General features: G+C 41.1%; 1 protein-coding gene across 2 annotated transcripts in view; it reads right to left on the bottom strand.

Annotated features, from left to right (window-relative positions):
- The window catches only part of STYK1 (serine/threonine/tyrosine kinase 1), a 45060-nt gene extending 27849 nt beyond the window's left edge, over positions 1-17211 (bottom strand). The window contains exon 1 of one of the 2 annotated variants that reach the window (XM_019451966.2): positions 17134-17211. The gene's annotated coding sequence lies outside the window, so the exon portion shown is untranslated. Of the gene's footprint in view, positions 1-16915; positions 17090-17133 lie in introns of those variants that run through there. The other variant, XM_019451965.2, reaches the window with a different exon arrangement.
- Between the last annotated feature and the right edge of the window lie 8303 nt (positions 17212-25514).

Raw genomic sequence — 25514 nt, 5'->3', positions numbered from 1 at the left:
AAAAAGAATGAAATCTTGCCATTTGCAACTACGTGGATGGAACTAGAGGGTATTATGCTAAGCGGAATTACAGAAAGACAAATATCATGACTTCACTTATATGTGGAATTTAAGATATGAAACAGATGAACATAGGGAAAGGGAAGCAAACATGATGTAAAAAGAGGGAGGGGGCAAAACATACGAGACTCTTAAATATCTTAAATATAGAGAGCAAACTGAGGGTTGTTGGAGGGGTTGTGGATGGGAGGATGGCTAAATGAGCAAGGGGCCCATCCCATTGCTGGGATGAGCAATGGGTGTTACACGTAGGGGATGAATCACTGGAATCTACTCCTGAAATCATTACTGCATTAAATGCTAAGTAACTTAGATGTAAATTTAAAAATAAAAATAAATAATCAATAACAAAAGAGATACAAATGCATAAAGTAAATAAATAAATAAACAAATAAATAAATAAATAGAAGAATCCTTCCAACAGAAAAAGTAAAACCACAAAGAAAGGATCAATGCATAAAAACAGAAATTCTACAAAACTTAGTAACTATAGTAAGAAAATTAATAAGATGACAATAAATAAATGGTCATGAAAAGTGAAAAACATGGGGCACCTGGGTAGCTCAGTCGGTTAAGCGTCTGCCTCTTGATTTTGGCTCAGCTTATGATCCCAGGGTCATGGGATCGAGCTCCGTGTCAACCTCCACACTGAGTGTGAAGCCTGCTTGGGATTCTCTCTCTCTCTTCCTCTGTCCCCCTTCCCTGTTCACACAGACTCTCTCTCTCTCTCTCTCCCTCTCTCTCTCTCTCAAAAAAAATTAAAATTAAAATTAAAAAATAAAAATTAAAAATTAAAAAAAACAGTGAAAATCAAAAGAAAACCAGTATATCAAATCAAAGTGTTTAACAAATATGGGAGAAGGGTGATGTTAAGATTAAAGATGTTCAATTTAATAATTATATAATATACATTCAAGTAAAACCAAGATGTGAAATTTTTGTATTTCCATTTAAGAAAAAAAAAGAAAGAGAATTCTGATGTTCTGAAGAACCCTATTTTAAAAAGCCCACTCTTACACATTAACAGGGAATCTAAATTTCTACATTATGGAAATGAATTTGGCAATGTAAGAAAAGAGTCTGAATGACGTTCATAATTTTGACCCAGTAATTTCTCTCCTAAGACTCAATTATAAAGGGATTTTTTAAGAGATATTATTTTTAAGTAATCTCTACACCCAACATGGGGCTCAAACTCACAACCCTGAGACCAAGAGTCTCAGGCTCCACTGACTGAGCCAACCAGGCACCCCATAAAAGGATTTTTTTAATGGAAGATGTTTCCGAACATGCAAAAAAAAATTATCATTTTATTTAATAATTATAATTGATTGTTATTATTATTGATTAATAGTAATTATTAATAAATAATGATTGTTTTTAAATTGCTATTATAATTATACAATTATGCAAATTGTATTAAAATTAAAAGTAGAAATAAAATTAAATTTTCATGAAGAGGTGTGTGATGGGTAATTTTATGTGTCAACTTGGCTAGGCCATGGTACCCAGATAATTGATCAAACGTTATTCTAGATATTTCTGTGAAGGCATTTTTAAAATGAGATTAACAATTAAGTCAGGGAACTTTGAAGAAAGCACATTACCCTCCATAATGTGGGTATGGCCCATCTAATCAGTTGAAGGTCTTAATAGAAAAAGACTGACCTCCCCAGAAGAGGAAATTATGCCAGCACACTGCCTTTGGACTTAAACTGCATCACTTCACTGGGTCTTCAGCCTGCTGGTCTACCTTGAAGACTTTGGACTTCCCAACTATCCACAGATTCTTAATTTTTGTTAATGCTTATTTATTTATTTTGAAAGAGAGAGAACAAACAGTGGAGGGGCAGAGAGAGAGAGAGAGAGAGAATCCCAAGCAGACCCTGCACTGCCGGTGCAGAGCCCAACACAGGGCTCAATCTCACAAACCGTGAGATCATATCCTGAGCCAAAATCAAGACTCGGATGCTTAGCCAACTGAGCCATCCAGGCTCAGATCTGTTCTTCAAACTAGATCTCAATAGACGATACATACATACATATAGGCATACCTACATGCATATACATACATACATAGACACACAAACATCCTGTTGGCTCTATTTCTCTGGAAAACTCTAATGCAAAGAGGACTGCCAAATTTTTATACAGCTATACAATAGAATAAATATATCAATTTTACGTTCATGAAAGTTTTTAATAAAGGGGTTTTTCTTATGTTCATAGGTAAAGTGATATAAGCAGATTTAAAATTCATCAGGATCTAGTTTAATACAGTTCTAAATTGGCAGCCATATCTTAACATTATCTCTGTTTCTCTCTCCCTTTCTGTCTCTATCATTTGGAGCAGGTGTTATCACATCTCTGGGTTTTAATTCCTGATCCATAAAGTAATGGATCATAATCCTTGAACTGCCTAATCAGACATTCTGGCAAGACAAATAAGATAAAACATAGGACAAGACTTTAAAGTCTTAGAATAAAAGAAATTGATGGAATTCAGAAAGGTCGTATTATCACGTTCTCCCTCTCCCCTGCCCCCACAGGTCCACTGCCCTCTTTTCTGATGTACCTTGCTTCCCACCATTAAAGCATTTCTATAGTAAATGATTTGGAGATCTGTTAAGCTGGTGTTAAGGTTTTGGTATTTCAGAGAATTTCAAGCCAGTTCTACTAACTTATTGCTCTATCATTTGCTAATCATACTCTTTCTCCTCTCATATATCAATACCAGTGATTTTGAGGAAGACAGAGATTAATGCAGATATGAGATGCACTTTGGAGGAAACCCTGTGATCAAATGAACTTTAAATAACACTATTTCTACACTAGCATGGACTCCAGTATAATGAGGCCCCAGCACTGATCTTCATGTTGGCTTCAGCTGCCTTCTGCCCTGGAATTGGTTATATTTTCCTCACCTAGATTATTTCTCAATGGAAAGTTCTAGGAGAAATGTAGAATGAAAAGAAAGAATCCTCTCCTAATACAGGCAAAGGAGACGTGAGATCTCAGTTATGACACTGGGTTAGCACCATCTTGTGTGTGACCTTAAGCAAGCTAATTAACATGTCTTGGTCTGAGGTTTGTATGTAAAACACCATGAAATATATAGAGTAAAAATACAAGGCATTATAATTATTTATTTAGAATCCAAGAAAGGAAAACGATGATGAAACCAAGGATATATAACATATACTCACATAAAGAAGGGAATTCAGAAGTGTAAAACCAGAGGAAAGGTGAACAACAGAGTTTTCTCTATTTTTTTTTTAAGTAAGAAATGTGACACCTTTCTATCATTCCCTCAAAATGGCTATGTAATATAGTCCTTCTTTGCTGTATGTTGACAGAAAGAGTGAGATCTAAAGAAAAGTCATGAATGGGAAGTGCATCTTACAAAGATGCAGAAAGCAGTTTAAAACAAAGGGATGTGGTCAAAAAGAATGAAATCTTGCCATTTGCAATAACGTGGATGGAGCTAGATGTATTACACTAAGCGAAATAAATCAGAGAAAGACAAATACCATATGATTTCATGCATATGTAGAGTTTAAGAAACAAAACAGATGAACACATGGGAGGAGGAAAGAGAGAGAGAGAGAAACACAGTAAGAGACTCTTGAAGATAGGGAACAAACTGAGGGTCAATGGAGGGAGGTGGGAGGGGGATGGGCTAGATGGGTGATGGGTATTAGGGAGGGCTCTTGTTATGATGAACACTGGGTGTTGTATTTAAGTGATGAATCACTGAATTTTACTCCTGAAACCAATATTGCAAATATGTTAACTAACTACAATTAAATAAAACTTTGATTAATTAATTAATTAATTAATTAAAAAAACAAAAGAATGTGAATCTTGCTACAAACACCTGCCACTGTCCTAGCTTCTTGATCTGTCCTGGGAATAAAAATGTGGCAGTGACATGAACTTTAAAGATTTGTTTGATCTTTTTTTTTTGTTGTTAAAAGGTTATTTATTTATTTTGAGAGAGAGAGAGTGCATGAGCAGGAGAGGGACAGAGAGAGACAGAGAGAGAATCCCAGGCAGGCTCCATGCTTTCTGCACAGAGCCCAATGCGGGGCTTGAACTCACAAACCATGAGCTCATGACCTGAGACTAAGTCAAGAGTCAGATACTTAACTGACTGAGCCACCCAAGTGCCCCTGTCTGATCTCATTTTCAATTGAAAGATGAAGCAAGGTCCCAGTAGAGACAGGACAAGAGAACAAAATCTTAAGTTTATTGTCTGAAACCAGAGGAAAACCCTCAACATTTTTGTCTAATATTTATTTAAACTGAGCAACAAAAAATTTATCCAATACTTTTCATCATCCCTGGCTCTGGTGCCCTCCTCTATGTGTCTCTCCTAACATAGTTCTGGATCTTTTCCAGGGCCAGGAAAGGTTAAATATAGATATGGTATCTTGGATCCATATTATCTCTTCCTCCTTTTCCACTACACCCAGTGTCTTTCCGTGAGTCAGCCTGGAGCAGAGTTCAGACAATAAACCAATGAAGCAATCTGCTTTGGACCCTGCCCTGCTCTGCCCCTCTTTAACCGTCACTTACCTGCAGCACAGCTTCCTTCATGCTGGTTTTTGCTTCCCATTACAGCCTAGTAGGCATATAGTTACAATGGCACCAATGACCTCTGGGTCACAGAGACGTAAAGTAACTTGCTCTGGACCACTCAGCTAGTAACAGGGATTTGGAACTCCCAGGTTGTATGGCTTTGGAATCCATTTTCTGACATTATATCATCTTCCTAGCAGATTCTGGAAAACCTTTTTTTTCTTTTCTTTTCTTTCCTTTTTCTTTTTTTTTTTTTTTTCAAAATTAGAATTACGTTCAATATTGCTTTCTTTTTGACTGAGATATAATTCACATACCAGAGAACTCACCCTTTAAAAAAATTTGTTTTCACGTTTATTTAATTTTTGAGAGACAAAGAGAGACAGAGTGTGAGCAGCGGAGAGGCAGAGAGAGGGGGAGTCACAGAATCCAAAGCAGGCTCCAAGCTCTGAGCTGCCAGCACAGAGCCCGATGTGGGGTTACAACTCACAAACCGTGAGATCATGACCTGAGCTGAAGTCCAACACTTAACCAACTGAGCCACCCAGGGGCCCCAAGAACTCACCCTTTTTAAAGTGTATTATCAGTGGTTTTTATAGTCACAAAATCGTACAACCATCACTGCTATCTAATTTTAGAATATTTTCATCATCCCCTCCAAGAAATCTGTACCAATAGTAGTCACTCCCCAATGCCCACTCTCCCCAGCGCCTGGCAATCACCTATTTTCTGTCTCTGGATTTACCTATTTTGAACATTTCATACGAATTGAATCATACAATCTGTAGCTTTGTGTCTGGTTTCTTTCACTTAGCATGCATTTAAGATCACCCATTGTATTAATCAGAGTTCTCTAGAGAAACTGAACGAATAAGATATAAAGATGTAGATATATAGACAAATATATAGGAGGACATTTATTATGGGAATTAGCTCATGAGATTACAGAGGCCGAGAAGTCCCCCAACCTGCTGTCTGCAAGCTGGAAAATCAGGAAAGCTGGTAGTACAATTCAGTGTGAGGCTGAAGGCCTGAGAGCGGGGGACCATGGGCGTAAGTCCTAGAGCCCAAGGGCCGGAGAACCAGGAGTTCCGATGGTGGAGGGCAGAAGATGGGTGTCCCATCTCAAGAGAGAGAAAATTCACCCTTCCTCCATCTTTTTGCTTTCCTCAAGCCCTCAGCAGGCTGGATAATGTCCACCCACACTGGCAAGGGCAGATCTCCTTTACTCAGTCCACTGATTCAAATGCTAATCTTTTCCAGAAACATCCTCACAGAGGCACCCAGAAATCATGTTTCCTCAACATCTGGACATTCCTCAGCCCAGTCAAACTGACACATAAAACTAACCATCCTGGGGCACCTGGCTGGCTCAGTCAGTTAGCGTCCGGCTTCGGCTCAGGTCATGATCTCACAGTTCATGAGTTCAGGCCCCACATCAGCTCCGTACTGACAGCTCAGAGCCTGGAGCCTGCTTCAGATTCTGCGTCTCCCTCTCTCTCTGCCCCTCCCCTGCTTGCTCTCTCTCTCTCTCTCTCTCTCAAAAATAAATAAAAACATTAAAATTTTTAAAAAAAAATTAACCATCCCATCCATGTTATAGCATAAATCAGTACTTCATTCATTTTTATGGCTGAATAATGATTTTAGATCTTACATTTAGATCTTTGACCTATTTTGAGTTAATTTCTGCAAATGTTGTGAAGTAGGCAATCAATTTCATTCTTTTGCATGTTAATATCCAGTGCATCTGCACAATGAATTGTGTTGGCACTATATAGAAAGTCAAATGGCCCGGGCGGCTGGGTGGCTCAGTCGGTTGAGCATCCATCCAACTTTGGCTCTGGTCATGATCTCATGGTTCATGAGTTTGGGCCCCGCATCGGGCTCTGTGCTGACAGCTCAGAGCCTGGAACCTGCTTTGGATTCTGTGTCTCCCTCTCTCTCTGCCCTTCCCCCACACACACTGTGTCTCTCTGCCTCTCAAAAATAAAGAAAAATAATTAAAAAAAAAATTTTTTTAATAAAAAAGAAAATCAAATGGCCATAGGTATGAGTTTATTTCAGGACCCTCAATTCTGTTCCATTGGTCTATATGTCTATCTTTATGCCAATAGTACACAGTCTTAATTACTTAGTTTTAAAACTTAGTGAGTTTTTAGGGGCACCTGGGTGGCTCAGTTAGTTAAGCATCTGACTAGGGCTCAAATCATGATCACACGGTTCGTGAACTCGAGCCCCGCGTGGGGCTCTGTGCTGACAGCTCGGAGCCTGGAGCTTGTTTTGGATTCTGTGTCTCCCTCTCTCTCTGCCCCTCCCGTTCATGCTCTGTCTCTCAAAAGTAAATAAACATTAAAAATTAAAAAAAAAAAAAACTTAGTGAGTTTTTAAATCATTAGACATGACTCCTCCATCTTTGTTCTCTTTTTGACTGTTTTGGATATTTTAAGACACTTATGTTACGATGTGCATTTTAGAATCAGCTTGGCCATTTCTGTAAAAAAAATTGGGGTAGAGATTACATTGACTGTACAGATCAATTGAGAGGGTACTACCATCTTAACGATATTAAGTCTTCTTAGATCCTCTTTAATTTTTTCAATGATATTTTGTAGTTTTCAGTGTGCAAGTCTCATTTGTTGTTGATGATGACAAACAGTTCCATGGCCTCTAAAGGTTAAACCAGAATTTGTGTATGATTCGGCAATGTCACAGAATGCTCTGTCTCTGAGAAGATCCATTCTAGAACAGGTTGGACAATACATGCCTCCTAGAGTCTGGCCAAGCATGCTATTTATATATGGTACCATAGCATACTAAAAGGCCACTTCTGATCCTCCTCATGTTTGGATAAAGGCACACACTATAGAGCACATTTTGTAGTTCTTAGCATCAGCACCCAGTTTATTTTCTTTGACGGGCCCGAGTTCATCTGATTCCTCACATTGCCATGAATTTGGTGGGACTCTGGTACCCAGAGTCACATCTCTAAATTCCTATCCATAAATGCTTCTTCACATCAAACCTATAGAGAACACTGTTCCCTGGGCACCCAAAATGTTATTGATTGAGCTTAAATGAAAGGCGCAAAGGAGCAGTCCCTAATACCACTATTAAATCCTGTAACTCACATGTAAAACTATAAGGACCTCCATCTAGCACAGAGAGTTCTAGCCCAGCGTTCAACTCCTTTTGGTGAGTGACTTATCTCACATAGTTTTTGAATACCTATAAACCCACAACCTGCAACCTTGCTGATACTATCAAATCTTTATTGCCCATCTGTTTGTAGATAACGTAAGCTCATACTTTGGTTTTGAAGTCAGCTTGCCTCCATTCCATGGTCAGTGCTAACTCAGTGAATTAAAAATAATCAATTTCAATATCAGCCCAAGGAGAGCAGACTTGGAAAGATAAATGTGATGTGCCGAAGAAGTGATGCTTTACAGATAATTATAAAGTCACATTTGGCTTATTAATATTTCTTTCTTCCCAATCCTATAGAGTTAGTATATTTCTCAAAGTTATCTATCGATCGATATATATAGACATGTATATATCGATCGATAGATAACTATCTATAGATCGTTATATAGATATAGTTATATAGATAGTTATATAGTTATACAGATATATACCTATATATCGATAGATAGATAGATATAGTTATATAGATATATAGTTATATATAGTTATATAGATAGTTATATAGTTATATAGATATATATCTATATATATCGATAGATAGATTTTAAAGTTTATTCATTCTGAGAGAGAGAGAGAACATACAAGTGGGAGAGGGGCAGAGAGAGAAATGGAGAGCGAATCCCATGCAGGCTCCATTCCGTCTGTGCAGAGCCCGACACGAGGCTCGAACTGACAAACCATGAGATCATAACCTGAGCCAAAATCAAGAGTCAGACGCCTACCCGACTGAGCCACTCAGGTGCCCCATCTTCATTAAAAAAAAAATTTTTTTTGATGTTTATTTATTTTTGAGACAGAGAGAGAGCGTGAGCAGGGGAGGGGCAGAGAGAGAGGGAGACACAGAATCTGAAGCAGGCTCCAGGCTCCAAGCTGTCAGCACAGAGCCAGACGTGGGGCTCAAACCCACAAACCGCGAGATCATGACCTGAGCTGAAGTCGGACGCTTAATCAAGTGAGTTAAGTGCCAGGTGCCCCATCTTCATTTTTATAATAGAAAACCAGTTCAGAATAATCCATGGCTACCTTAGCAACTCCATTATGTGGAAACTAAGGTCTGAGTGAAAAGGGGACTCGCTTAGGGTCAGAAGATAAATCAGAGACCTAATTGGATATGAAACCCCTTCATCATGAATCCATTATTAACTCATCCTAAGAGTGGAATGTGGGTGAGGACAAGGACAAGGACAAGGAGTGAAATCAAGGTCACTTGGTGGTAGCAGAGATGGCTGGGCTTCAAGAAGGGAGGAAGATACAACAATCTCGACTCTCAATATCAAAAAGCCATTTTTTTTAATGTTTTTATTTATTTTTGAGACCGAGAGAGACAGAGCATGAGCAGGGGAGGGGCAGAGAGAGGAGGAGACACAGAATCTGAAGCAGGCTCCAGGCTCCAAGTTGTCAGCACAGAGCCCGACGCGGGGCTCGAACTCACGGAGTGTGAGATCATGACCTGAGCTGCAGTTGGACACTTAACCCACTGAGCCATCCAGGCGCCCCCCAAAAGCCATTCTATTCCCATGCTGCAAATTAAGTAACCACTGCTGTTTCCTCTGGGCCATACTCGCTGCTACAGAAACAATGAAAACAGCAACCCTGCCTTCCATTGCTTATTCTGCCTGACAAGCACACTCTGAAATGCAACACGTGCTCCACCGATGCCACAGAATCCTAAACAACCGGGAGAGCCCTTTGAACTCAACAACAAAAAAAACCCCTCAGCTCCATAACTTATGGATGAGCAAACTCAGGCACAGTTTGAGGTATCTTCCAACAGCCAGTTAACACTCAGGCTAAGACTACTCTCATGTGTCTTGAATCTCCACCTAGTGCTCCTTCCCTACAATTTTCCACCCTTCATAAGGCTGGCTGGATATTTGATCCCCCTTTTTTCCAGTTGGGGTTTGGAGGGATGAGGGTAAGGAAAAAGATCCCAGTTTGTACAGTTCATAATGTGCATACGCTTTCATAGTTTCTTCTGCCTGACAGGTCTTTGGGCTCTTTATGTGTCTGGACGAGCCTCTGGAAATCTCTACCCCATGCATGCCCCAAGTTGAAGACTCGAGACTTCCCATTCTGGCTGTGTTTTTAATTGTTGGCACTTCCAGGCTTTATGAATATTTTAGGGGATACTCTGCTTCTTTCTTCTTCCTCTGCCGGAATTCATTTTGACGCACACTTAATGATCAGCCCCCAGCAACGCTAAAGGAATCGGGCATGGAGACCTACGAGGAAGGACCACAGAGGTAGGACGCAGGACAGCTTCAGACCAGACTGGCTGGATTTGTGGAATCTGATTATGTATCTGATGGAAAACAAGGTAATGGAGGTAAATATTTGGCATTCTCTTACGCCTCCTCCTCCTTCCTTGAACCAGAAGCAAGCCTGTCACTTCTACTACTCAGATAAATCAAGTCCTTTCCTGCTGCTTTAGTCTCTAACTGGCCAGAAGGAGCACTAGATTGAGGCCTGGACTGAGCACTTAGGCAAGACAGCCCCATCTGACGTAAGAGGGACTTTGGAGAAGTTGACCCAAAGGACACAAACCGGGGGTGGCTTGGATAGAGAGTTCTGTCAGAAAAGAAGAGCTTGGGATCAATTTCTCCAAACTCCAAATTATCGTCTTTGGCAGATGTTTTTCAACATTGAGTTGATAGCATAATATGAATAGAAAATAAATGGTGTCTCCTAGAGTTGTTCAACACAAAACTCTGCATTTACCCAACAATACAGTGCATTTGGCTAAATCACTCAAAACTGATGAGACAATGGGGCACCTGGGTGGCTCAGTCGGTTGAGCGTCTGGCTTCAGCTCGGGTCATGATCTCACGGTCTGTGAGTTCGAGCCCTGCATTGGGCTCTGTGCTGACAGCTCGGAGCCTGGAGCCTGCTTCAGATTCTGTGTCTCCTCCTCTCTCTGCCCCTCCCCTGCTCATGCTCTGTCTCTCTCTCTCTGTGTCAAAAATAAATAAACACTAAAAAAACAAAAACAAAAAAAAACCTGATGAGACACAAGCTAATAACTTGGAAGAGTTCTCTAGAAAGCTAATTGGCTTAAAATATGAGTATTATTTTGTGTATTTTGTGTAATTGTGTATTGTGTATTTTGTGTAAATGTAATTGTGTATTGTGTATTTTGTGTAAATGTAATTGTGTATTGTGTATTGTGTATTTTGTGTAAATGTGTATTATTGAAATTTACCTATGGCCACAATGTACAGTTTGAAACATATTTTTTTTCCTTACCCTACAGCATCTGCTACAATTTGTTCTTAGTAGATTTCTGACAGAGCCTAGAATTATATACATGTCATAATTTTAATTTAGATCAGTATTCTGGAAATAGCACCATATTTCTATTTTGTTACCTGCCAACATTGAAAACCACTGCTCTACAAATATATACTGATGGGGCAGTTTACTATGGCTGAGGCTATAACAGAAGGAAAATTAAAACAGGTTTCCTTTCTCATTTATAATTCTTGCCAGTAATTTAGTTCATAAAAATCTTAAAAGTGCAGGTTTGAAACATGCAATCACTGTCTTCAAGTTGATTTGATCATGGCCATTACTGAGAATTAGCTGTATTGACTTGATGGTTGGCTGAGTTGTGGGTGGCGACGATTCTTAGAAGTCGGGCCACAACAGAGACTGATGAGGGTTAAAGGAGGCATGAGCCTAGGGAGATCCTTCCGTTCCCTGAAAACTCACCCTTAGGAAATGGCGTTCACAACATGAGGCGGCAGGAATCTACACCGCCCAATTCAGCTGGCCTTGTAGACAGGAGAAAAGTAGTGAAGGCCACCTGAGCTGAGCGGGTAAGAGTACCTTCAGGAAAGGAGGCTGAAGTCAAGGGATGGATAGAAACCCCTGCACCCCATCCCCAGTTTCCTTTCTGGCCCAGAGGTGACCATCTCCCCAGCTGAATTCGAACCTGTCCCCTCATTATTATTCTGCTTCAGAAACTCAGAGAAATTGTGAGAAATTCAAAAATAAAAGACTCATTTTGTTTTAAGCCTGGAAGACTCCCCGGAGGTTTCCCAGTCTACCTCAACCCTTCATTTGTTAAGAGAAGAAATAATAACAATAATAATAACGAAATAATAATAATAATGAAGGACACTGAAGTAAGTCCCTTGTTCTTTGCTTGCAAAAAGAGTGCAAGAGCTTAAACCAGATTTCAGGTCCCTGGACTCGGGACAGGACTCATTCCGGTCTACGCTGATGTCTGTGCAAGCAGCCACTTTTTTTTTTTTTTTTTTTGGTATGTGTGTGCTCATTCCCTTCTACTTTCATTTTTCCCAGTTAGAAACCATGTCCAAGAGGTGATATGCTAATATAGAGCATTGAACCAGCTGACTCAGTGCTTCATTGGCTTGCTTATTATTATCTGCTTCTTCCCAAACAGTTGGTAGTTTCCTTGAGGGCATGGCAATTTCCTTCCTTAGGTCCTTCGTTAGTACAGCCCAGACATAGGCACAGAGCAGTAGCCACATCTAAAGCCAGGGATGTGGTGGGGAATTGAGACCGGGGGAAGGACGAGAAGGGAGTGAGAGGGACACCTTCACAACAACAAGAATTTAAGGACCCCAGCTCCTTTCTGCATTGCTATGTCTCTTCTGCCTAAAGCAGCGTCCGCCCACATGTCAAAATTCATACGGCTGTTCGATAAATACACAGCTAAATTCACCTATAAAAATAACATTGGAGCTGAAAGAAATTATTTTTAAGTTTATTTATTTATTTTGAGAGGCAAAGAGACTGAGCGCAGAGCCCAGGGAGGGGCTTGAACCCACGAACTGTGAGATCATAGCCTGAGCTGAAACCAAGAGTCGGGACGCTTAACTGCCTGGAGCCACCTACGCGCCCCTAGAAAGACACTTTTATCAAAAAAATAACCTATACAAATTAATTGGGTATAAAGAATTAAGCTGTAATGCTAAAAGTACAAGGGATGGGGAGTCGTTTTTAATAGTATTCGATAGAAGCATCATGCTACCCAGGTTTCTGCTCAATGGGAACACATTTTTAGCTCTATCACTAGACAGGATGCTGGTTTTCTCTTATAAAAGGGATATAAAGTTCCTTGCTACACATAGCAAGCAAAACACTGATCCCTCAGAGTGAAAACAGGACAATAAACCCAATAAAGAAAACCCAGTTATTCAAAGCTCAGTGTGGCTGTCAGTGGCCCCTCAAACACATCTATGTCCAAATCTCCAGAACTATGAATATATTAGTTTCTTTTTTTAAATTTTTTAATGTTTATTTATTATTTTTTTTAATTTTTTTTTCAACGTTTTTTATTTATTTTTGGGACAGAGAGAGACAGAGCATGAACGGGGGAGGGGCAGAGAGAGAGGGAGACACAGAATCAGAAACAGGCTCCAGGCTCCGAGCCATCAGCCCAGAGCCTGACGCGGGGCTCGAACTCACGGACCGCGAGATCGTGACCTGGCTGAAGTCGGACGCTTAACCGACTGCACACCCAGGCGCCCCTAATGTTTATTTATTTTTGAGAGAGAGACAAAGAGTGAGTGGGGGAAGGGCAGAGCGAGATAGGGAGACACAGAATCTGAAACAGGCTCCAGGCTCTGAGCTGTCAGCACAGCGCCTGATGTGGGGCTCAAACTCGGGAACGGCAAGATCATGACCTGAGCCAAAGTCGGATGCTTAACCGACTGAGCCACCCAGGTGCCCCGAATATGTTAGTTTTTAATAGTGTTAGAATAGCAAAAGGAAATTAAGATTGCAGATGGAATTAACCCACTGACCTTAAAATGAGGAGATTATTCTAGATTAGCCCGTGAGTCTGATGTAATCATAAAGACCCTGAATATGGAAGAAAAAGGCACAAGTGTCACTGCCGGCAAATGAACTGTGAGAAACACTTGACGTGGCTTTGAAGATAGAGGAAGAGAGTCCTGAGCCAAGGAATGCAAGCAGTCTCTAGAAGCTGAAAAAAAGGCAAGCAAAGGGATTCTCTCCTAGAGCCTCCAGAAGGCATGCAAACCCCTTTTGGACTTCTGACTTCCAGAACTGTAAGAGAAAAACATGTGTTGGTTTAAGCCACCAAATGTGGGGTGATTTGTTACTGCAGCAATAGGAAACTAACACCCTCAGTTTAAAACAGAGCCGTAGTGGGGCGCCTGGGTGGCTCAGTCGGTTGAGCTTCAGACTTCGGCTCAGGTCCTGATCTCACAGTCTGTGAGTTCGAGCCCCGCATCGGGCTCTGTGCTGACAGCTCAGAGCCTGGAGCCTGCTTCAGATTCTGTGTCTCCCTCTCTCTCTGACCCTCCCCCATTCATGCTCTGTCTCTCTCTGTCTCAGAAATAAACATTAAAAAAATTAAAAAAAAAATAAAACAGAGCCGTAGAATCACAAAACTCCCTATGTGACACTCAACTCACTCTGAGTATGTACATAATGAAAGAACAAGGAACTGTTACAGATCGAAGTGTGCACCCCAAAGTTCATACACTGAAGTCCTAGCTTCCAATACCGCAGATCGTGACCTTACTTGGAAATAGTCTTTAACAGAGGGAATAGAGACATAAAAGGAGGTCATTAAAGTGGGCACTAATCCAATATGACCAATGTCCTTTAAAAAGGGGGAAATTTGGAGACACCTGGGTGGCTCGGTTGAGCGTTGGTCTCTTGGTTTTGGCTCAGGTCATGATCTCACGGTTTGTGGGTTCAAGCCCTGCCTCGGGCTCTCCACTAACAGCACAGAGCCTGCTTGGGATTGTCTCTCTCCCTCTCTTTGTCTCAAAAGGTGGCTCGGAACCTTCTTGGGACTCTCTCTTTCTCCCTCTCTCTGCCCCTCCCCCACTTGCAATTACGCACACGTGCTCTCAAAATAAACATTATAAATACATAAATAAATAAAAAGAAAGAAATTTGAAGACAGACTCATATGCAGGGAGAATGCCATACCAACATAAAGACAGCCATCTACAAGCCAAAGAAAAGGGTCTGGAATAGATCCTTCCCTCCCAGCGCTCAGAGAGAAGCAACATGGCTGTTGATTTTAGACTTTCAGCCTCCAGAACTGTGAGACAATACATTTCTGTTGCTTAAGCCACTCGATTTGTGGCCATTTGTTAGAGCAGCCCTAGCAAGCTAATAGTGAAGGCACTAAAGAAAGAGTGTATGATTTTCACAGAAGCAACACAGGCGTGTGGTCCTAAAGCATTTTGTTTTATTGCGCTTCACAGGTATTGCAGGTTGTTTTGTTTTGTTTTGTTGCAAATGGCAGGTTTGTAGCAACTTTGCATTTTTTTTTCAAGAACACTTGTTCATTTCGTGTCTCTGGGTCACATTTTGGCTAATTCTCACAATATTTCAAACTTTTTTATTATTATTGTATTCGTTACAGTGGTCTGCCATCAACGATTATGACTCTCTGGAAGCTCAGATGACAGCCTTTTTTAGAAAAAAAAAGTATTTGGGGGGGCGCCTGGGTGGCTCACTCAGTTAAGCTTCCAACTTCAGCTCAGGTTGTGATTTCGCGGTTAAGTTCGAGCCCCGCGTCAGGTTCTGTGCTGACAGCTCAAAGCCTGGCACCTGCTTCAGATTCTGTGTCTCCTTCTCTCTCTGCCCCTCTCCTGCTCACACTCTGTCTCTGTCTCTCAAAAATAAATCAACATTTTGAAAGAAAGAAAGAAAGAAAGAAAGAAAGAAAGAAAGAAAGAAAGAATTTTTAATTAAGGTATACACATGACTTTTGTAGGCATATTACACACTTAACGGGCTACAGTACAGACTAAACATAACTTTTGTTTGCACTGGAAAACCAAAAATTTCATCTGACTCACTTCATTCCAATATTAATTCCACTTTAATGCAGTGGTCTGAAGGCAAACCCACAATATCTCCAAAGTATGCCCGTAGAGTTGACCCTTGAACAACACAGGGTTTAGCGACACCGATCCCCTGTGCAGCAGAAAACAGAGGTAAAACTTCTGACTCCCCCAAAACTTAACTACTAATAGCCTACAGTCGACCTTACCAATAACATAAACAATCGAGCAACACTGTATGCATACGATATTTTGCATATCATACGTATTATACAGTGGATTCTTAGAATGAAGTCAGCTAAAGAAAAGAAAGCACCATTAAGAAAATCATAAGGAAGAGAAAACACATTTACAGTACTGTACTGTACTTATTGAAAAAATCCATGCATAAGTGGACCCACCTAACTTAAACCCGGGATGTTCAAGGATCAATGGTATCTCCCCATGTCTCACTGAAAGACCCAGATGGCCCCTCGCTGAGTGTTAGGAGTACTGAGGAGGGTCAATCAGGTCGAAGTCACCATTTCCAGGTGCATTTCACTGTGTGTGTGAGCTGCACATTACAGGAGCTCTGGTGCTTGATTTCCACAACCACTGATGGTTCTCACTAAGTAGCAAGAAGAAAGCTTGGTCTGAAACGTCTGAGAAACTCAGATGGCATGGGGATTCATAACAGAAAGACGCCACAGTCACAGAAACCAAAGGGTCGCCTGGGTGGCTCAGTCAGTTAAGCGAGGGACTTCAGCTCAGATCACAGTCTCAGGGTTGGTGAGTTCGAGCCCGGCGTTGGGCACTGTGCTGACAGCTCGGAGCCTGGACCCTGCTTCAGATTCTGTGTCTCCCCCTTTCTCTACCCCTTCCCTGCTCGTGCTCTGTGTCTCTCTGTCTCTCAATAATAAATGTTAAAAAATCTTTTTTCAAAAAAGAAATGAACGGGAAAAAGGAGACAAATGGGGATGACATTGACAGGTAGGTAGGAGGGAAAGAGACACAGAAAAAGAGAAGACAAATTCAGAAGAAAGCAAAAATCCGGTCAACACGGAACAGCATATCACATCGTACAATCATAAAAACATAAAAGTCAAAATCCACAAGATGTTCCTTCCAAAGAAATACATGTTCGTTCACCTGGTGATCATTGCCCGTTCAGATAAAATTCGAACCGCCTCTCACAACCTTCCCACTCTTGGCCTTCTCCCCCCTTTCCCTCCCAAACGCCCAAGCTATCCACCTCCCACCCCCCCTACCCCTGAACCCCAGTTCACTACCGTGTCCCTCCTCCGGCCACTCTGCTCTCAGATGGAACCGGCCCAGCCAGGGGGGTTAGAAAATGATCGGTTTGGATGTGACAAGGTGTGCCAGCCTCAAGGAAATGCTTTTCAGTCCCTCCTTCCCACTGTGGGGCGTGGCTGCCCGCAAAGGATGGAGTTGGGGCGGGCTCCCCACAAGGGGAAGTCTGCGGGCAACTGAGGTTTCCGGGACTCACCGTGCACCAGCCAGCAGGAAACCTCTGCCGAAGCTGTAAAAGCTGCACTTGCTGCTGGTCTGCTTACTGTGTTCCTCCTCTAGAGATCGCTACATGGTCCGTTGTGAAGGAGACGGCAGCCCAGGTAAAAAAAAAAAAAAAAAAAGTCATGATAAAGCGCAACAGCGCCACCTCATGTCCGACCTCATAGCAGCAGCCTTCGTCGGTGCTCGCAATAGTCCGGATTCGAGGACAATTTGAGCTTGATGAGTCCTCTCCTGGGATAATCTCCACCTCAAGCCTTTGCTGGGAAATCGCGAAGGAATAAGTGGAAACAAAACTGTCATTAGTAGGTAATCGGTCATTAGCACATACTGTCTAAATACATTCTGGGCTCTCTTCTAGGGACGTAGCATAAACAGAAGTAGTTCTATGACCTGCCCACGTGGCATTTATAATCACAGGAAACACTGAAGAAAATACACAGCTGAAGTAATTCCAAATTGGATACTAACACTTAATACAAGTTCTGGTAAAGAAACGCGGGTCACAGATAACTGAAATAGGGGACCAGTTTGTTGAGGACCGATAGCATATCAAACAGAAAGGGGTACCTGAACAGAAAGAAGGTAGGGGCAATGTAATATGGGTACAATACATTTACACACTGAGGTTCTTTAGTTCTCTAGAGGCTTCTCTACTGCAGGTGAGCTCTCTGAGGGGCGCCTGGGTGGCTCAGTCGGTTGGGTGTCCGACTTTGGCTCAGGTCATGATCTCACGGTCTGTGGGTTCAAGCTCCGGGCCGGGCTCTGTGCAGACAGCTCAGAGCCTTGGAGCCTGCTTCAGATTCTGTGTCTCCCTCTCTCTCTGTCCCTCTCCTTATCACATTCTCTCACTCTCTCTTGCTCTCTCTCTCTCATAAATAAATAAACATTAAAAAAAGGAAAAGAAAGAAAATATATTTGAGGGGCACCTTGGTGGCTCAGTAGATTAAGCATCAGACTCTTGATTTTGGCTCAGGTCATGATCTCATGGTTCCTGAGTTCTAGCTGTTGAGCTCTGTGCTGACTTCAGATCCTGCTTGGGATTCTCTGTCTCCCTCTCTCTCTGCCCCTTCCTTGCTCATGCTGTCTCTGTCTCGAAAGGAAGAAAGAAAGAAAGAAAGAAAGAGAAAGAAAGAAAGAAAATACACTTGAAAGTACTCAAAAATCAAGAGCACTATATAAATATTAACTAATACTATCTGATAGTATTAACAATCTAGATTTTTATTAACCTCTACTTGTGCAAGCTCTGATGGGTTGTACATTTGTTGCTGTTGTTGTTGTTGTTTTAAATTTTATCTTATTTCAGTCCCCTTCATGCAAAACATTAAAAATAATCCTGAATCAAATCTCCGACTTACACTTTTCTGGCTGTATCATTGAGACATGGTCAACTACAAGTTGATTTAAAAAAAAAATGAGGGGTGCTTGGGTGGCTCAGTCAGTTAAGCATCTGACTTTGACTCAGATCATGATCCTGTGGTTCATGAGTTCAAGTCCCACACCAGGTGAACACAAGCCATGCTTCAAGGAAAAAATACATGAGCCCCGCTTCAGGTGAGCTCCGTCTCTCTCTCTCTCTCTCTCTCTTTCCCTGCCCCTAGCTCACTTGTGCCCTCTAAATAAATAAATATTTAAAAATTTCTACATACCTGGAGAGCCCCGTGGCTGGCTCAGTCAGTATAATGTGCGACTCTTGATCCTGGAGTTGTTCAAGCTCTACATGGGGTGTATAGCCTACTTAAAAAAAAAAAAAAAAAATATATATATATATATATATACATATACACATACATATATATACAGTGAGGTATATATATATCATATACATATACATGTATATACATATATATCAGTGAAGTACATAGAAATATATATATATGTTTATAAATATTTATATATTGAGCTCTGTGCTGACTGTATATATATTTTATATATATATATATTTCTATGTACCTCACTGATAACAGTAAAAGAACAGGGTTTTAAAACCTGCCATTAAATAATTCTCTAAAGGTTGACCCCAATTAGTTGATAACACTCTCTGGATATGATTTTCCAAAAAGCTACCGGTCTCTCTAAGAAGCTTCAAGTTTAGAGTACCAAATCCACTTAACTGTGCAAATTTTAAGCTGGGAAATGCTGCATTGAGGCTTATCACTCTTTCTACCCCATTCCAGCTCAACAGATGGCACCAAGGACAGTCCTACCTATACATCTCTATCATTCCTCTTTCCCCTTTCCACTGAGTTCACCCCCTCTTCTCTTGCCTGAATCTCTGTAAGTCTTCTAACGAGTCTCCATCCCTCAGCCTCACCACCCTCTCATCTTTCGTATTGCTGCCAGAATGATTTCTCCAACAAGCAAGTTTTGCCATGGAACACCTCTTCCCATCTGGAATCTTGACACTATTGAAGAATGAAATCTCTTACTGATTACACATCTCCATAAACACCTTCTTTCTTCCTCAGCCTCAATATCCTTCAGTCATACTGTTCACATTCCCTACCATAAGAAAAAATAAATGAGAAGTACTACGTCCTCTGACCCCACAATCATTTGCACGCTCTGGTCCCTATGCCTGCACTGCCCTTCCTCTCCTAACGTTTCTAACAATTCTTCCTGGTTCTTTAGGATTCAGCTCACCTCTGAGAAGTGTTCCCAACCTTCACTTCGAATCCTCTCCTACACAGACTGTCCTTCTCCATCTTCTTAGCATCCAGAATGCTTTTCATTGCTAGAAGTTTCTTTATTTCTTCTATTAGGCTATATTCTCCCTGAGAGCAGACACCACAATTTATCACTATATCTAGACCCTAGCAAAATATCTGGCACAGGTTTATCGAATAGGGGAAGCAGATCAGAAGAAGTAACGGTCTTAAACTCAAGTCTCAACATACTTTGAGATTCATCATCTTCTTCGATCCCTAGAACAGCTTTATGGGGCAGAGAAGATGGATACTGTGAAGAACACGTATTTCTTTTTTTTTTTTTAGTTTATTAATTTTGAGAGACAGAGAGAGCATGAGTCAGGGAGGAGCAGAGAGAGAGAGAGAATCCCAAGCAGGCTCTGCACTGTCAGCACGAATTCCAATTTGGGGCTCGAACCCATGAACAGTGAGATCATGACCTGAGCCGAAGTCGGACGCATACCTGACTGAGCCACGCAGGTGCCTCGAACGTGTATTTCTTTACTGTAGAGTAATTGAGACTCGGTAATTGTGGCTCCTCCATGGTTACAGAAAGTCAGCTTCCGAGTCAGGATCCGAACCAAGATCTCTTTCCAAATTAAATGTTTTATTAAGTACATACTTGTACTTAAATATCTGAAAATTAATAATAAAACTCAACTTTAGGGGCACCTGGGTGGCTCAGTCAAGCGTCTGACTTTTGCTCAGGTCATGATCTCACCATTCATGGGTTTGAACCCCACTTCGGGCTCTGTGCTGACAGCTCAGAACCTGGAGTCTGCTTCGGATTCTGTGTCTCCCTCACTCTCTGCCCCTCCCCCACTCGCACTCTGTCTCCCTCAAAAATAAACATTAAAAAACTCAACTTTAAAATATATATAAATATCTAAAGTCTCTAAGAAGTGATTAAGAAATGCATTGAGATTAGGAAACCCAAATCCTGTTAAGGACTCATTTATGTTATACCAATGCAGTGGTCTAAGTAGAGTAGAGAAAAAGAAAAACCAACGAGTGAAATTTGTCAAGTGCGTTCAGCATCACCTAGGGGAAAATATGCCTTGATCAGATGATGTGAACATGTTGTGACTGTTACATCATGCAAGATCCATAGTACCTCTCTGACTGCACCTCCCCAGCTTCCTACTTTCAAAAACTCTAAACATGTTCCCAGACCAGTGTCCTTGCCATTTACTGCTTCTAGAACGTTCCAGATTTTTGCACAGCTAATCACCTCACTTCCTTCGGTTCTCTGTTCACATGTCATCTGGTCAGTGAAGCCTTTCATGACCATTCCATGCACTCCATCTTGGTACCTCTATCCCCCTTACCATTTCCCCCTCTTAGGACTTAGCAGCCCCACACGTACTAAAACATCATTTATTTGTCATCTCTCTTCCTTAATTACATAAGGCCAGAATTTTATTCTTTGCACAGATGTATCCCCAGAACTAAAATAGTATCTGACACATAGTAGTCACTCGATAAGTATTCATCCATCATGAAATAGATGAATGGATGAACCAACATTCCATGGGTTATATTTTCTTCTGGTTTGAATATTTATTGTGGTTGTACATGTTTTTGAAGCAAATGATTTAATTTTTCTCATAGATTCAGTGCACCCTATAACTATTTGTGTTTCCATCTTAGAACCATAGTTGCTACAAATCTTAGAACCAAATTCGTTGTCTGCCCTATTATGTATATGATTTCATGGCTAACGTACTGAATTCTGCTTCAGTCTTGACTCGAACCTCTTCCGTCCTTCACCTCGTTCTCTTCTCAATGTTTCACTGATTTGATCTTTTTGTGTCATATATCATTGTAATTCATCTTAGAATAGGGAGGAGAAAAATATCACTAAGCCTAAGGAAGTTTTTAGGTTTAGATTATTAAAATGTCATTTGTAACAAATCATATTTTGTAAACACAGCAATAAACAATGCTTGGTGAGCTAACAAGTAGAAGGTTTATGAGGGAGCAGAGCTGAGGACCTGACTAGGCCCCTACCAAGTGCAGCACGAAGAACCAACTAGTCTTTTTTGTTGGTCCTTCCTTTGCTTTGCAGGGCAACATAGCATAAAGAGAAAAGCATAGATCTTATAGTCAATCAGACCATGATTAAAGCCCAGATTCATCTCCTAACACATCACGCTTTGGAATTGGGGCAGAGATTATGGTCAGATCTGCTCACCTAAACCATTTCCTCTCTCCCGATGCAGTTAAGGCCTTGCTCTGCCCTCTTAAATCTAGGCACAGCCACGTAACTAGCTCTTGCCCATGGACTAAGCATCAGTGATGTTTCCCTTACGATCCAAAACAGACTTCTCCTCTCACTTCCCCATCTACCTGCTGGATGACAGGGGGACAAGTTGAGACCACATATTAAAGATGACAGCACCATGGCATGGGAGGAGACTATTCCTAAGGAGCCCCTGGGAGGAAAACTGCCCAGGGGAGCCACCCACCCAAGCACATCTGCAAGGAAAAAATGTAATCTATCAAGCCACTGAAATTTCAGACTGGTCGTTATAGCAGCTAGCAGGAACCTAGGGGGAAATACGCCTTGATCAGATGACGTGAGCATGTGTCGTTACTGGTACATCATGCGGGATCCACAGTACATGTCTCTGCACCTCCAACTTTCCAGAGCCACTGTTCACATGGGGAATAGTATGTCTTGAAATAAAGGTAGAAGACCACAGATTTACAATGCTGGGTGCCGAGGTTACATTAGTGAAAGCTATCTAAGTTAGGAGGAAAATACCAAGATTTGCTTGTGTTTTTATCCTGAAACACGTGAAGGCCAGCCTTTCACTAACATTCACTCCGTTTTCATATAGAAGAGCGATGACGGCACCCTCCGCGTCTGTGTGTCACAGCGTCCGTGTTAGTGCATATGGAAGATGAGGCATCCCGACGCAAAGGAGGGCTATGCATGAAAGAACGGAGTCGATCATTTGCAAGATGGATGTGTTCGTGCGGGTTTAACAAGATGCCGCCTGTGGTATCAATGTGGTTTGTTTTATAAAACCGAAACCACTAAATGGTATAAACAGAGCAATACTTTGAAATAAGAAGGGGACTAATACCTAAAACTGTCCTAGGGTGAGCATGGCATAAAGAACTTGAATCACCGTGAAGCACACCCGAACCTAGTGCAACGCTGGATGTCAACCAGACTTAAAAGGAAATTCCAAATTAAAAAAAGGAAAATAAAGAAAAAAAAAATTGTCCCACCCAGGTGCTTAGTGTTAAACAACTGTCAAAGTACTTAAGAGAATTGTCACATTTAAAATATTATGCATTTTCCTGGGGCACCGGGGTGGCTCAGTCGGTTAAGCATCCAACTCTTGATTTCTGCTCAGGTCATGATCTCACAGTTCAAGCGTTCAAGCCCCACATCGGACTCTGCTGGGAACATGGAGCCTGCTTGGGATTCTCTCTTCCCCCCACCCCCCACCATCCTTCCTGCACTCGCACGTGCACGCTTGCACATGGTCTCTCTATCTGAAAATAAATAAACTTTAAAAAATAAAATAAAATATTAACTATTTTCTTTTTACATAAAGTCAGGTTTCCTAAATTTATTCTTTTCTATGATAAGTGACTGGCAGGAATATGCTACCTAGCAGATAGTTTTAGAAAAAAATGAACATCTTCAAAGGGAAAGTGATTTTTTACAGTGAGCAAAATTCTTCGCGGTGAGTGAAAATGGAATTTCTTTGAAAAGAACCTTTGCTGGGTTCAAAATAGGTTTTTGGAAATGTCACTATTCATCATCTGGTGTTTTTGTTGCTGAAGTAAAAAATGTCTCGCATAGCATACTCTCATATTTACATATTATAAAACTTAAAAGAATTTTCTAAATTCTGCAAATTATTCTAAGTGGTTTCCATTTATTTTGGAAGTTATGTAACAATTTCTAACTGGTTTACATAAACTATTTTGATACAAGGGAAATGGAAGTTATGTAAATTTCAACAAAAACATTTAAATAATTGGTCGATGAAGTAAAAAAATACGTATGACGGGGCCAAAATACTTTCTTCCATTCGAAACTGTATATTCTTTTCTGCTGTTACAACCGTCGAAATCAACTATCAAATTAAACTGAACAAAAAAGTAGATTAAGTAGACACATTTATAAATAATGAAACATTTAAATCACTATACTGATTAATATTAAAGTACTTTGGTAAGAAGTTTGTTACATTAATAAAATATTTGCAAAATATTTCATCTTTCAATTTTGTTTTTTGTTTTATAACACATGCTGTGAGTGGATACTCATATGTACACACATGGGGTTTGTATACTAAAAATATATATGTATCAGGGTATATGCTTACTTTAAAAAATGGATTCAGGGGCGCCTGGGTGGCTCAGTCGGTTAAACATTTGACTCTTGATTTTGGCTCAGGTCACGATCTCACGGTTCATGGGATTAAGCTCCACATCAGGCTCCATGCTTGGGATTCTCTTTCCCTCTGTCTCTCTGCCCCTTCCCCGCTCACAGTCTCTCCCCCCCCCCAAATAAAAAAAGAATTTGAAAACAATAAAATAAAAAATGGATTCAAACTGATTTTTAAAAATTTTTTTAATGTTTATTTATTTTTGAGAGACAGTGGGAGTGGGGGAGGGGCAGAGAGAAGGAGACAGAGTCTGAAGCAGGCTCCAGGCTCCGAGCTGTCAGCAAAGAGGCCAAGCGGGGCTCGAGCTCGAGAACCATGAGATCATGACTTGAGCCCAAGTCGGAGGCTTCACCGACTGAGCCACCCCGGTGCCCCTCAAATTGATTTTTTAATTAGAATGAATGATTAAAAGCACAGAGAGATGACTGCTCTCGATGGTATATCTAAAATGTAGATAGCTCTGCTTAGAATCACTAGCAAAATATCATGAGAAAAACTGTACAACTGAGTCTTCTGTTCATGAACTTCAGGGAACTTATTCCTGAGAGTTGTGGCAGGGAACCCCTCTCCCCCCACCCCACCCCCACCCCCCACCTGCACACTCTACGTTAGAAGTACACAAATGGGCACTGTGAGGAGTGAGATCGGGAAGGGAAGTGCAGAGTCGAAGCGCTGGAAAAATCTTCCTGGGTTTTGTCTACAACTTTTTGAACTGGGGTCATATATGTAAGGGAAGATGGTACTGCTATAATTAAATCACTATCTCAATATCCATTGATTGCTGCTTGTTTGGGATGATGGGAATGACCAGCAATTGCACACAGCACGAGCAGTAATTTAGTCCTAAAGTGAATATCTAAGAAGAAAGAAGAGGAAAAGACTAAACAGAGAAGCAAAGAAGGAAAGGCCTGAAAAGTTCAGCTCCGTCAAGGGAATTTTGGGCGCCTGGGTGGCTCAGTCTTGTTAAGCGTCTGACTCTTGATCTTGGCTGAGGTCATGATCTCACGGTTCGTGAGATTGAGCCCTGCATCGATGGAGCCCTGTGTCAGGGGTTGTCAGCTCAGAGTCTGATTGGGGTTCTCTCTCTCCCTCCCTCGCTTCCCCTCCTCTGCTCACTCGCTTGCTCTCAAATAAGTAAACAAACCTTTTTAAAAATTAAAAAAAAAAAGAAAGAAAGAAAACGACTTCAGTGATTTTTAACCTTTACTAGTATGTTTTCCTTTGAATGACTTCAGGGTTACCTCAAACTATAC

This window comes from Panthera pardus, unplaced genomic scaffold (genome assembly GCF_024362965.1).
Source record: "Panthera pardus isolate Hobbes unplaced genomic scaffold, ASM2436296v1 HiC_scaffold_6, whole genome shotgun sequence".
NCBI classification, from domain to species: Eukaryota; Metazoa; Chordata; class Mammalia; order Carnivora; family Felidae; genus Panthera; species Panthera pardus.
Note: the sequence above shows the minus strand (reverse complement) of the source record. Positions and strands in the feature narration are given on the sequence as shown.